Here is a 15,994-nt window from a genome sequence, read left to right as displayed (position 1 = left end):
AGGTTCTAGTGAAGGTGTATCTGCTTGTTTGTAAGTTACAAATAATCTGCTTGTTTGTAAGTTACAAAATGGTTATTTACTGATGTTTGGGTCAAGGTTTTTTTAAATAGAAATTTAGAATGTTCTAGAGGTGAACTTGTTTACAAATTTGATAGGAAAATTACCCATATCCTGGTCCACTTACTGTGTCAAAGGTCTTTATATGAAGGTTGTGATGAACAGAATTAATTATTCCAATCTTAATATATGTCTAGTGGTTGTTGTTGTTGTTGTTGTTGTAGGGTTTAATGCCATTTTTCAGCACACGATAGGCTATACATGGCGGCCAGTATTAATGGTGGAGGAAGAACCTGGGGAATCCCCGGAAAGAACCACCGACCCTTGAGAAGCTACTGGCAAACTTTCTCACATACCCACATTGGCCGAATCCGAGACTCTGTATGTCTAGTGGAGTCAGTCTTCTAGTTGTGTTCAGCTCTAGTTTTGAGAGGAATTATTTAGTTAAATTATTCATTGGAATTACATAGTGCTCATTTACTTTTGGACTAGATCATTATTTTGTGGTTACTGTGATAGGTGCATGTGATATGCCCAAAATTTACAAACAGGGTAGGGAACGTTTGTAAAAATATATCTGCTTCAAGTGCCTAACAAGGTTTCTAAAATTAAAGCTTAACTGATGCAATTGTGCATATTTTTCTGCTTTCTTCCACCCTTAGACCAACAAAAATTATATGTGTTGTTCAGGCTTACATGACCAAAAAAATTCTTCTTTCAGGCTGATGACTGGGTGTTTTGACTGAAACAGGTCTGTTTATTGTTCACAGCTGCGCATGTCCATTTTACAAGCAAATGAGCCAATAAAACCGAGTATTCCAAATGCTACTTTGGTATGGTCTAAATGGGTACAAATAGTCATCGTTGCAGATGGGGCCGGCGACTCAGCAACATTTTTTCTTTAAGCGAAAAGAAACCATTAGGGTTGGAGGATAAACAGTAGGGTCGGTTGGGTAACCTGAACCACACATAATTTTGTATGGCCTTATCAGTGGGTAGAACTAAATAGGTCACTATTTAAATTGTTGTATAAAAAAGGACACAAGCACAATGTGTTCTGCAGTGGATGACACTGGCATTTTTAATACTGCAGCAGAGGACACTGGCGCATTTAGTACTGCAGCAAATGACACTGGCACATTTTGTACTTCAGCAAATGACACTGGCACATTTAGTACTGCAGCAGATGACACTGGCACATTTAGTACTGCGGCAAATGACACTGGCACATTTAGTACTGTGGCAAATGACACTGGCACATTTAGTACTGCAGAAAATGACACTGGCACATTTAGTACTGCAGCAGATTACACTGGCGCATTTAATACTGCTGCAAATGACACCGGCACATTTAGTACTGTGGCAAATGACACTGGCACATTTAGAACTGCGGCAAATGACACTGGCACATTTAGAACTGCGGCAAATGACACTGGCACATTTAGTACTGCGGCAAATGACACTGGCACATTTTGTACTTCAGCAAATGACACTGGCACATTTTGTACTTCAGCAAATGACACTGGCACATTTAATACTGCAGCAAATGACACTGGCACATTTAATACTGCAGCAAATTACATTGGCACACAGCAAATGTACCAATTTTTTTTCATTTATTTATACTTCTGATTTTATACTTGACTTAAAAGGCGGAACAACCCTTAGTAGCTGTAACACTGACAACAGTACCTGGGGTACAACAGGTATCAAATTTAGAAACTGATGCCTGATCTAAGCCGTCTTTTCATCAAGTATATTACTCTTATTCGCAATCAATGTCACTTCTTACCCTCTCTATACTTATGAACCCACCATTCAACAGGAATTTGGCAGTCAAATGCATAAAATTAATACAGTAGGAATGTTAAGTGCCAACATTTTTCTCCTTTTAACAATGTTCCTAACTGGAGCAAATCTAACAAACTTAAATAGCAGCTGATAGGTTCAACTGTGACTGCTAATTTAAAGCACATTTAGTGATTTACTTGATTTACTTCAGTGTTTGCCCTTAAAATCTAAGTGAATAGGAATTTAACATTACAACAGCATAAATTGATAAAGATTAGAGAAATAATGTCAAAAAATGCTTCTAAACTGATGTTCTGTAAATTTGGTGAACAAAATTTTATTAAAGGTTTGCTAAACTTAAACTCAGACCAAAATAGGATTTTGCAAATGTTTCACAGTTTGGATTGGTTTGATATTTTACACAAACAGATTATTTAGTACCGAGGCAATCCATGTGACACATGCCTTTAATTGCCCAAAGACACACCAGGTAGCCAAGTTAGGATTAGAGAACTCCTGGACGGTATTGATTTGACTCCCTTAGTAAACCTATAAAAACAGCTTAACATTAACATGACATTTGAATTTCTAATACTCGTGATCAAATCAGCAGGATAGACCCAAGCTGAATCTGTGTGGAATAAACCATAGGAGTGACAGCATGTACTTGTTTTATCTATAATGTAACACGTGTCTGGTCTAGACAAATAAAACTTTCTGGTTGACTGACAGACCCTATTTTGGTCAATTATCAAAAAGAATGTTGCTGTCCACCTGCACATAACTTGAGAAGAATCAAGGAAATAAGATTGTTCTATATTTTGGCTATTTTCCATCATTTCATCTAACATCTGTTACTGTTTTGTCTCATTTCTATAGTGGTAATAATCAACAACTCACAAATGCTTATTGTATGCAACACAAAATCTACATCTATTGCCAATTCTGACAAGGATTCTAAAAAAATGGAACATCATTGCATCCTTGTGTGCTACAGACTGCATTCCAAATCAAATCCTAATTACCAGAGCTATATAGTTACTTCAGTCATTGCACTGAGGAGTGTGAACACTTGATTCAATCATGAAACTATGCATGATTTCAATGGAGAAATTTATGTATTTTACCAGTGTCACTCTTAGGGACCAAAACAGGATCTGAAACAAGTCAAATTCAAGGCTTTTGCATCAGTGTCAATGTTCTTTTTGACAAAAAGCAACTTGTTGCTTGAGACTCTTCAGAATATTTTTAATTTTGGCATGAAATTTTATTTCAGTATGTCACAGATCCAAATAAGCGACAGCAGCTATTTACAACACTGCAGAATTTGCAACTTGTAAAGTGGTTAATGCATTCGAACTGTTAATGGCCACATCATGCTGTTCTGGGTTTTAGGAAAGGGTGACTCACACATGGGTTTGTCTTCAGAAATTGACTGTATATTCTATTTTGAATAGTATGGGGGATTCAATCCTAGGTGCAAATGCAAAATCTATTGAATTTAAAATGTAACTAAAATGTATATCAAAACTAGCACTGAATCAATTCAGTGTTGTTTAATGATTTCAAGTACAAGTTGTCATGCTTTCCACTCATAGTTTTACTCCCTCCATCACTCAAATGATACATGTAGTGATATTAAAGTCATGTTTACACTTATAGTTATACTCCCTCCATCACTCAAATGATACATGTAGTGATATTAAAGTCATGTTTACACTAATAGTTATACTCCCTCCATCACTCAAATGATACATGTAGTGATATTAAAGTCATGTTTACACTAATAGTTATACTCCCTCTATCACTCAAATGATACATGTAGTGATATTAAAGTCATGTTTACACTAATAGTTATACTCCCTCTATCACTCAAATGATACATGTAGTGATATTAAAGTCATGTTTACACTAATAGTTATACTCCCTCCATCACTCAAATGATACATGTAGTGATATTAAAGTCATGTTTACACTAATAGTTATACTCCCTCCATCACTCAAATGATACATGTAGTGATATTAAAGTCATGTTTACACTTATAGTTATACTCCGTCCATCACTCAAATGATACATGTAGTGATATTAAAGTCATGTTTACACTAATAGTTATACTCCCTCTATCACTCAAATGATACATGTAGTGATATTAAAGTCATGTTTACACTAATAGTTATACTCCCTCTATCACTCAAATGATACATGTAGTGATATTAAAGTCATGTTTACACTAATAGTTATACTCCCTCCATCAAATGATACATGTAGTGATATTAAAGTCATGTTTACACTAATAGTTATACTCCGTCCATCACTCAAATGATACATGTAGTGATATTAAAGTCATGCTTTCCACTAATAGTTATACTCCCTCCATCACTCAAATGATACATGTAGTGATATTAAAGTCATGTTTACACTAATAGTTATACTCCCTCCATCACTCAAATGATACATGTAGTGATATTAAAGTCATGTTTACACTAATAGTTATACTCCCTCTATCACTCAAATGATACATGTAGTGATATTAAAGTCATGTTTACACTAATAGTTATACTCCCTCTATCACTCAAATGATACATGTAGTGATATTAAAGTCATGTTTACACTAATAGTTATACTCCCTCCATCACTCAAATGATACATGTAGTGATATTAAAGTCATGTTTACACTAATAGTTATACTCCCTCCATCACTCAAATGATACATGTAGTGATATTAAAGTCATGTTTACACTAATAGTTATACTCCGTCCATCACTCAAATGATACATGTAGTGATATTAAAGTCATGCTTTCCACTAATAGTTATACTCCCTCCATCACTCAAATGATACATGTAGTGATATTAAAGTCATGTTTACACTAATAGTTTTACTCCCTCCATCACTCAAATGATACATGTAGTGATATTAAAGTCATGTTTACACTAATAGTTATACTCCCTCCATCACTCAATGATACATGTAGTGATATTAAAGTCATGTTTACACTAATAGTTTTACTCCCTCCATCACTCAAATGATACATGTAGTGATATTAAAGTCATGTTTACACTAATAGTTATACTCCCTCCATCACTCAAATGATACATGTAGTGATATTAAAGTCATGTTTACACTAATAGTTATACTCCCTCCATCACTCAAATGATACATGTAGTGATATTAAAGTCATGTTTACACTAATAGTTATACTCCCTCCATCACTCAAATGATACATGTAGTGATATTAAAGTCATGCTTTCCACTAGTAGTTTTACTCCCTCCATCACTCAAATGATACATGTAGTGATATTAAAGTCATGTTTACACTTATAGTTATACTCCCTCCATCAAATGATACATGTAGTGATATTAAAGTCATGTTTACACTAATAGTTATACTCCCTCCATCACTCAAATGATACATGTAGTGATATTAAAGTCATGTTTACACTAATAGTTATACTCCCTCCATCAAATGATACATGTAGTGATATTAAAGTCATGTTTACACTAATAGTTATACTCCCTCCATCACTCAAATGATACATGTAGTGATATTAAAGTCATGTTTACACTAGTAGTTATACTCCCTCCATCACTCAAATGATACATGTAGTGATATTAAAGTCATGTTTACACTAATAGTTATACTCCCTCCATCACTCAAATGATACATGTAGTGATATTAAAGTCATGTTTACACTAATAGTTATACTCCCTCCATCACTCAAATGATACATGTAGTGATATTAAAGTCATGTTTACACTAATAATTATACTCCCTCCATCAAATGATACATGTAGTGATATTAAAGTCATGTTTACACTAATAGTTATACTCCCTCCATCACTCAAATGATACATGTAGTGATATTAAAGTCATGTTTACACTAGTAGTTATACTCCCTCCATCACTAAAATGATACATGTAGTGATATTAAAGTCATGTTTACACTAATAGTTATACTCCCTCCATCAAGTGATACATGTAGTGATATTAAAGTCATGCTTTCCACTAGTAGTTTTACTCCCTCCATCACTCAAATGATACATGTAGTGATATTAAAGTCATGTTTACACTAGTAGTTTTACTCCATCACTCAAATGATACATATAGTGATATTAAAGTCATGCTTTCCACTAGTAGTTTTACTCCCTCCATCACTAAAATGATACATTTAGTGATATTAAAGTCATGCTTTCCACTAGTAGTTATACTCCCTCCATCACTCAAATGATACATATAGTGATATTAAAGTCATGTTTACACTAATAGTTATACTCCCTCCATCACTCAATGATACATGTAGTGATATTAAAGTCATGTTTACACTAATAGTTATACTCCCTCCATCAAGTGATACATGTAGTGATATTAAAGTCATGCTTTCCACTAGTAGTTTTACTCCCTCCATCACTCAAATGATACATGTAGTGATATTAAAGTCATGTTTACACTAATAGTTATACTCCCTCCATCACTCAATGATACATGTAGTGATATTAAAGTCATGTTTACACTAATAGTTATACTCCCTCCATCACTCAAATGATACATGTAGTGATATTAAAGTCATGTTTACACTAGTAGTTTTACTCCCTCCATCACTCAATGATACATGTAGTGATATTAAAGTCATGTTTACACTAATAGTTATACTCCCTCCATCACTCAAATGATACATGTAGTGATATTAAAGTCATGTTTACACTTATAGTTATACTCCCTCCATCACTCAAATGATACATGTAGTGATATTAAAGTCATGTTTACACTAATAGTTATACTCCCTCCATCACTCAAATGATACATGTAGTGATATTAAAGTCATGTTTACACTAATAGTTATACTCCCTCCATCACTCAAATGATACATGTAGTGATATTAAAGTCATGTTTACACTAATAGTTATACTCCCTCCATCACTCAAATGATACATGTAGTGATATTAAAGTCATGCTTTCCACTAGTAGTTTTACTCCCTCCATCACTCAAATGATACATGTAGTGATATTAAAGTCATGTTTACACTAATAGTTATACTCCCTCCATCAAATGATACATGTAGTGATATTAAAGTCATGCTTTCCACTAGTAGTTTTACTCCCTCCATCACTCAAATGATACATGTAGAGATATTAAAGTCATGTTTACACTAATAGTTATACTCCCTCTATCACTCAATGATACATGTAGTGATATTAAAGTCATGTTTACACTAATAGTTATACTCCCTCCATCACTCAAATGATACATGTAGTGATATTAAAGTCATGTTTACACTAGTAGTTTTACTCCATCACTCAAATGATACATATAGTGATATTAAAGTCATGCTTTCCACTAGTAGTTTTACTCCCTCCATCACTAAAATGATACATGTAGTGATATTAAAGTCATGCTTTCCACTAGTAGTTATACTCCCTCCATCAAGTGATACATGTAGTGATATTAAAGTCATGCTTTCCACTAGTAGTTTTACTCCCTCCATCACTCAAATGATACATGTAGTGATATTAAAGTCATGTTTACACTAATAGTTATACTCCCTCCATCACTCAATGATACATGTAGTGATATTAAAGTCATGTTTACACTAATAGTTATACTCCCTCCATCACTCAAATGATACATGTAGTGATATTAAAGTCATGTTTACACTAGTAGTTTTACTCCCTCCATCACTCAATGATACATGTAGTGATATTAAAGTCATGTTTACACTAATAGTTATACTCCCTCCATCACTCAAATGATACATGTAGTGATATTAAAGTCATGTTTACACTTATAGTTATACTCCCTCCATCACTCAAATGATACATGTAGTGATATTAAAGTCATGTTTACACTAATAGTTATACTCCCTCCATCACTCAAATGATACATGTAGTGATATTAAAGTCATGTTTACACTAATAGTTATACTCCCTCCATCACTCAAATGATACATGTAGTGATATTAAAGTCATGTTTACACTAATAGTTATACTCCCTCCATCACTCAAATGATACATGTAGTGATATTAAAGTCATGCTTTCCACTAGTAGTTTTACTCCCTCCATCACTCAAATGATACATGTAGTGATATTAAAGTCATGTTTACACTAATAGTTATACTCCCTCCATCAAATGATACATGTAGTGATATTAAAGTCATGCTTTCCACTAGTAGTTTTACTCCCTCCATCACTCAAATGATACATGTAGAGATATTAAAGTCATGTTTACACTAATAGTTATACTCCCTCTATCACTCAATGATACATGTAGTGATATTAAAGTCATGTTTACACTAATGGTTATACTCCCTCCATCACTCAAATGATACATGTAGTGATATTAAAGTCATGTTTACACTAATAGTTTTACTCCCTCCATCACTCAAATGATACATGTAGTGATATTAAAGTCATGTTTACACTAATAGTTATACTCCCTCCATCACTCAAATGATACATGTAGTGATATTAAAGTCATGCTTTCCACTAGTAGTTTTACTCCCTCCATCACTCAAATGATACATGTAGTGATATTAAAGTCATGTTTACACTAATAGTTATACTCCCTCCATCACTCAAATGATACATGTAGTGATATTAAAGTCATGTTTACACTAATAGTTATACTCCCTCCATCACTCAAATGATACATGTAGTGATATTAAAGTCATGTTTACACTAATAGTTATACTCCCTCCATCACTCAATGATACATGTAGTGATATTAAAGTCATGTTTACACTAATAGTTATACTCCCTCCATCACTCAAATGATACATGTAGTGATATTAAAGTCATGTTTACACTAATAGTTATACTCCCTCCATCACTCAAATGATACATGTAGTGATATTAAAGTCATGTTTACACTAATAGTTATACTCCCTCCATCACTCAATGATACATGTAGTGATATTAAAGTCATGTTTACACTAATAGTTATACTCCCTCCATCACTCAAATGATACATGTAGTGATATTAAAGTCATGTTTACACTAATAGTTTTACTCCCTCCATCACTCAAATGATACATGTAGTGATATTAAAGTCATGTTTACACTAATAGTTTTACTCCCTCCATCACTCAAATGATACATGTAGTGATATTAAAGTCATGTTTACACTAATAGTTATACTCCCTCCATCACTCAAATGATACATGTAGTGATATTAAAGTCATGTTTACACTAATAGTTATACTCCCTCCATCACTCAAATGATACATGTAGTGATATTAAAGTCATGCTTTCCACTAGTAGTTTTACTCCCTCCATCACTCAATGATACATGTAGTGATATTAAAGTCATGTTTACACTAATAGTTATACTCCCTCCATCACTCAAATGATACATGTAGTGATATTAAAGTCATGCTTTCCACTAATAGTTATACTCCCTCCATCAAATGATACATGTAGTGATATTAAAGTCATGCTTTCCACTAATAGTTATACTCCCTCCATCACTCAAATGATACATGTAGTGATATTAAAGTCATGCTTTCCACTAATAGTTATACTCCCTCCATCAAATGATACATGTAGTGATATTAAAGTCATGTTTACACTAATAGTTATACTCCCTCCATCACTCAATGATACATGTAGTGATATTAAAGTCATGTTTACACTAATAGTTATACTCCCTCCATCACTCAAATGATACATGTAGTGATATTAAAGTCATGCTTTCCACTAGTAGTTATACTCCCTCCATCACTCAAATGATACATGTAGTGATATTAAAGTCATGCTTTCCACTAATAGTTATACTCCCTCCATCACTCAAATGATACATGTAGTGATATTAAAGTCATGCTTTCCACTAATAGTTATACTCCCTCCATCACTCAAATGATACATGTAGTGATATTAAAGTCATGTTTACACTAATAGTTTTACTCCCTCCATCACTCAAATGATACATGTAGTGATATTAAAGTCATGTTTACACTTATAGTTTTACTCCCTCCATCACTCAATGATACATGTAGTGATATTAAAGTCATGTTTACACTAATAGTTATACTCCCTCCATCACTCAAATGATACATGTAGTGATATTAAAGTCATGTTTACACTAATAGTTATACTCCCTCCATCACTCAAATGATACATGTAGTGATATTAAAGTCATGTTTACACTAATAGTTATACTCCCTCCATCAAATGATACATGTAGTGATATTAAAGTCATGTTTACACTAATAGTTTTACTCCCTCCATCACTCAAATGATACATGTAGTGATATTAAAGTCATGTTTACACTAATAGTTATACTCCCTCCATCACTCAAATGATACATGTAGTGATATTAAAGTCATGTTTACACTTATAGTTATACTCCGTCCATCACTCAATGATACATGTAGTGATATTAAAGTCATGCTTTCCACTAATAGTTTTACTCCCTCCATCACTCAAATGATACATGTAGTGATATTAAAGTCATGTTTACACTTATAGTTTTACTCCCTCCATCACTCAATGATACATGTAGTGATATTAAAGTCATGTTTACACTAATAGTTATACTCCCTCCATCACTCAAATGATACATGTAGTGATATTAAAGTCATGTTTACACTAATAGTTATACTCCCTCCATCACTCAAATGATACATGTAGTGATATTAAAGTCATGTTTACACTAATAGTTATACTCCCTCCATCACTCAAATGATACATGTAGTGATATTAAAGTCATGTTTACACTAATAGTTATACTCCCTCCATCACTCAAATGATACATGTAGTGATATTAAAGTCATGTTTACACTAATAATTATACTCCCTCTATCACTCAAATGATACATGTAGTGATATTAAAGTCATGTTTACACTAATAGTTATACTCCCTCTATCACTCAAATGATACATGTAGTGATATTAAAGTCATGTTTACACTAATAGTTATACTCCCTCTATCACTCAAATGATACATGTAGTGATATTAAAGTCATGTTTACACTAATAGTTATACTCCCTCCATCACTCAAATGATACATGTAGTGATATTAAAGTCATGTTTACACTTATAGTTATACTCCCTCCATCAAATGATACATGTAGTGATATTAAAGTCATGTTTACACTAATAGTTATACTCCCTCCATCACTCAAATGATACATGTAGTGATATTAAAGTCATGTTTACACTAATAGTTATACTCCCTCCATCAAATGATACATGTAGTGATATTAAAGTCATGTTTACACTAATAGTTTTACTCCCTCCATCAAATGATACATGTAGTGATATTAAAGTCATGTTTACACTAATAGTTATACTCCCTCCATCACTCAATGATACATGTAGTGATATTAAAGTCATGCTTTCCACTAGTAGTTTTACTCCCTCCATCACTCAAATGATACATGTAGTGATATTAAAGTCATGTTTACACTAATAGTTATACTCCCTCTATCACTCAAATGATACATGTAGTGATATTAAAGTCATGTTTACACTAATAGTTATACTCCCTCCATCACTCAAATGATACATGTAGTGATATTAAAGTCATGTTTACACTTATAGTTATACTCCCTCCATCAAATGATACATGTAGTGATATTAAAGTCATGTTTACACTAATAGTTATACTCCCTCCATCACTCAAATGATACATGTAGTGATATTAAAGTCATGTTTACACTAATAGTTATACTCCCTCCATCAAATGATACATGTAGTGATATTAAAGTCATGTTTACACTAATAGTTTTACTCCCTCCATCAAATGATACATGTAGTGATATTAAAGTCATGTTTACACTAATAGTTATACTCCCTCCATCACTCAATGATACATGTAGTGATATTAAAGTCATGCTTTCCACTAGTAGTTTTACTCCCTCCATCACTCAAATGATACATGTAGTGATATTAAAGTCATGTTTACACTAATAGTTATACTCCCTCTATCACTCAAATGATACATGTAGTGATATTAAAGTCATGTTTACACTAATAGTTATACTCCCTCCATCACTCAAATGATACATGTAGTGATATTAAAGTCATGTTTACACTTATAATATCAACCAAACACTGCTTGCATATGCATCACTTACACAAGATAACAAAAAATCGTGGATTAATGGACACTCACCCAGATATTAAAGATTGACTGTTTTTCAAAACATGATGTACAACACTCTTTTGATACATGTATATTTTAGGGTGCAGCCTAAACTGGGGGGGGGGGGGGGGGGGCGAGGAGGGAATCTGGCAATAGCAACAGGGAAATGTTATATCATTAAAATTATTTTATTCCCCCTTCCCCCCAATATTTTAATTTCAGTAAATGAAGTAAATCATTCAATATTATAGCTGAATTTGTCAGTTTGGTGCAAGGCTGATGATCCCACAACTAGTAAAAGAAAAACAAACACAAGGAATACTGACACCTCATTGTAGAATAGAAGACTACTGCCAGATGGTATCTGAACTGGCCACTTTTTGAGATACATTTATGACAATTGGACCTAAGGAAAATATGCTTTTGCTTTGGTGACCAAATGAGCAAAGGTAAAAAGAGATGGTAGTGGTGTGAGATCTCCAAAATGCAGCTTTCAGGACTCATGGTATTAATTCAGTTCCCATAGTAAACCTATGCAAACACTATAATATTAAAAATTCAATAATTTAAAATTTTTGAGTGCTCATGATCAAACCTATCAGTATAGATGAAACCTGGATGTCAATTTCTGTGTTGAGGAAAAGATATGAGCCGCGGCATTTTCTGGACCTGCATGTGTTTGAAACATATGCTTTCAATTCCGCACCAAAGAGTTTTAGTAATGAGTGTTCCAAACTCAAGACTGTTAAAGGACTGAAATGCTATCAATAAAACAATGTCTCTAAAATAAAATTTCACTTACAACTAGGATAATCTCTGAAAAGATTATTTTTCCTAAAACATAACTTACATTATTAACCAATCCTGTTCAGCCAAACCCATATTTACTATATTTTATGTTCACCCATTTCCAAGCTGGTTCCCATTTTTCCGTATCATTAGTACTGTGTGTCCTTCATCACATCCTCCAGTGATGAATGAGTTAGATAAGCCCATGAGGTTAACAATGGCTCAAAACCTCATGGGCTTTAATTTTTATGAATGGAAGGTCATTCTCAGGAAGAGACTGATAAGCTCTTTAGCAGTTATTGCAATCCACCTTAAAATGGTGTAAATTGATATACCAGATGAAACTTTAATGATTCCTCTGTAACCCTTTCTTCTCTCTGTAACAGCTGCCAAATAAAACAGAAAAGCCCTAACTGGACATAAAAAGTATGTCCTGGTCATCCTCAACATTCCAAGACTTGGAATTTCAATCAAGAGTGGAGCAGCAGATGGAAGATGGCTTTTTGCTATAATAAAAAAAAATCTAGATGGCAGAAGCGGGAAATTAACTAATAATTTCCACTGAACCTTATACAGCTCTATGGAGAGATCATAAAGCTCACTCCTTTGTCTCATGGCCTCTAAGGAGAGCAAGAAAACATTCTTGACGGTAAGGTTCTTGAAGGAAGTTTAACTCCAAGGATTTTTAGAAACTACAAGACAAAAGAAAGATTACAATTAGGCATTTTAGAGTGAGACATTGGTCTTTGCAGCTCAAAACAATTGATTAGGTCTGCTAAGTGACAGTGGGTCCCAATGACCTGGACTTTTTAAAAATAAAGAGTGTTGGATAGGGCTGCTATATAACATAATTCCTGACAGTAGAAACTGAACACTGTTTCTCTTCTAAAAGAAAGAGAAAAAATCAGCCACTGTGCTCATAAAGGGACAGCTAACTGACACATTTTGTACCATAAATCACAAAAGATTCTCCATTTGGCTATGTACACCTTAGACATAGATCATCTCCTGGACTGAGTGATGCAACTTTGTTCAGAAACTACTCTTTGCAGAGAGATCATTTGACATGATTCGAACACAAAGGTGGAGCAGTCTGTGGGCTGTTGTGTAGGAAAGTAATGTTCTGTGATGGTCTACTAACAAGTTGAGAAGATTGCCGAACCATGATTGATGGGGCCACAAAGGGGCTATCAAAATTAGCTGAGCAGTGGAGTCCCTGACTTTGTGAAGTACCAGAGGTATCATCTTGAAGAGTATAGGAAGGGGTAAGCGAACAGACAATCCCACTTTAGTCTAAAAACATCCGCTGCTCAGGCCCTTTGGAAGGGGACTGGGAAACACAAAAGTGGAGTTTGTTCTTAAGCATTGTAGCAAACAAGTCCAATAATGAAGTTCCCTAAAGCTGGAACAGGGAATCTGCATTGGCCTGGTGTAGTAGAGACCATTAAGGACTATCTTCCCTTCTCTGCCAAAATATTCTTTTCCAGGGAATGTGGCAAACTTGCAGACTAATCCCTCCCAAGAGTTATCATATCTGAATGACTGATTAAAAGGCATCATAGAGGTAGATAGAAGGTATTCATTATTTATTATACCTTGTTATCCACAAATAGAACCAGAATATTGCCTGTAACTTAATTGTAAATGCATATTTGGAACTACTGTAGTCTGTTGTTTTGGATAGACTCGTGATACTTATCAATCCCCATTGTAAAGTTATGGAAACACCATAATATTACAAATTCAATGCCTTTCAATTTCTAAATACTCAAAATCAAACTTTATCTCTCAGCATAGACCAATCTTTGATGCAAGCTTCTCTGTGGAGGTAAACAATATTTTAAAAAAAATTCTACATGTGCATGAAATGTCTTAGCCATTCTAAAAATTCAAATGCTACTTTCACTACTGAGTGATCTCAGCTCAAGTCTATTAAAAGACTGAATTAATTTTCTCTACTTTATTTTCAGGTACAGTTAATATCAGCACTCAACAGTATATTTAACTTCTCATTATGATCAAATGCATCCTTCCGTCTCAACAATTCTGGAATGCTAAACATTGATTCAAAGAGACTCCTACTTTGATCAGTAAACTCTTACTACATGTAGAAGAGTCAATGAACCTTTTCTGCCCTCCCCCACCCGCACGTGTACACTTTAGAAACATATACATTAATAAACTCAGTCCCAAATGGTGTTTGCACATTTTTTCAGCAATAATGCCTGTATTAGCAATCTGAGATAACAATGTGAGTCACAAAGGTTAATAACTTATTATTAATTTGAAATTTTTCATTTTCATGAGTGAAGGTGAAGTAGAGTCTAAAATAAGTGCAGGAATGAGGAATAGATAACTGAATATACAAAAGTCACTCAAGCATGAAAATTATGTCCTAGTAACAAACTTTTAGTAAAGTTGAGTTACCCTTGCTGATATGCATCCACATAACAAAATTCATGACAGAGGTGAAAAAGAGTCCAAGATATCGAGAACATAATGAACAAATATCTGTAATACATAAATCACTCTAAGTCTGCAAATTAAGTCAGAGTGACCTAGTTTTCATATGACTTAGTTACTATCCCTGAGATGTGATGTGATGTGATTTGGATTTTTAACGTAGCTTTAACAATTTTTCAGTCATATCGCTACGATGTCTGCAATGTGGCAGTTTATAGTGATGTCTAGCACTGGGGCATCATGCCGCAGACATGTAGCATTATGTCCCACCCAGTCACATTATCCTGACACCAGGCCAACCAGTCCTAACACTAACCTCTTGATGCTGAGTGCCAGGTGAGGCAGCTGTTAGTACCATTTTTGTAAGTCTTTCGTATGACTCAGCTGGGGAACAAACCCACGACCTCCCGCATTTGAGGCGGACACTCTAACCTATCCCTGAGATAATAACAATAACAATAATAATAATAATAATAATAATAATGAGGACTTTGTATAGCGCCTAATCTTTAGAAGCTCTAACACCTATAACATAAAAAACATATATAATGATATGATTACAAAACTAAACACCATGAAATTAGAAAACATAAAAAACATGCTGAAAGTATTTAAGGTAGGAAACACTGTTAGGTCTTTAAGTTTGCCCTTAGATACTCATGTTCAAAGTTATATAATTCAACTAAAATATGGTCAGCTGCCTACTAAGTAAAATGTGCACAGTGAATTAGACCTTATCACCAATTAATGCTGACACGTGTTTGGTCAATTCTTAGGTACAGCAGACAGGTGGATTGAGTGATGGTAGTGTC

General features: G+C 34.0%; 1 protein-coding gene across 1 annotated transcript in view; it reads right to left on the bottom strand.

The window, feature by feature from the left end:
• LOC149802301 (uncharacterized) overlaps nucleotides 1-15,994 on the bottom strand; it is a 197,752-nt gene that overhangs the window by 62,270 nt on the left and 119,488 nt on the right. The gene's annotated exons all lie outside the window — the stretch shown is intronic.

This window comes from Sinohyriopsis cumingii, chromosome 4 (genome assembly GCF_028554795.1).
Source record: "Sinohyriopsis cumingii isolate HCF-2022 chromosome 4, ASM2855479v2, whole genome shotgun sequence".
NCBI classification, from domain to species: domain Eukaryota; kingdom Metazoa; phylum Mollusca; class Bivalvia; order Unionida; family Unionidae; genus Sinohyriopsis; species Sinohyriopsis cumingii.
The sequence above is the reverse complement of the archived record's forward strand: the minus strand, read 5'-3'. Positions and strand labels throughout refer to the sequence as shown.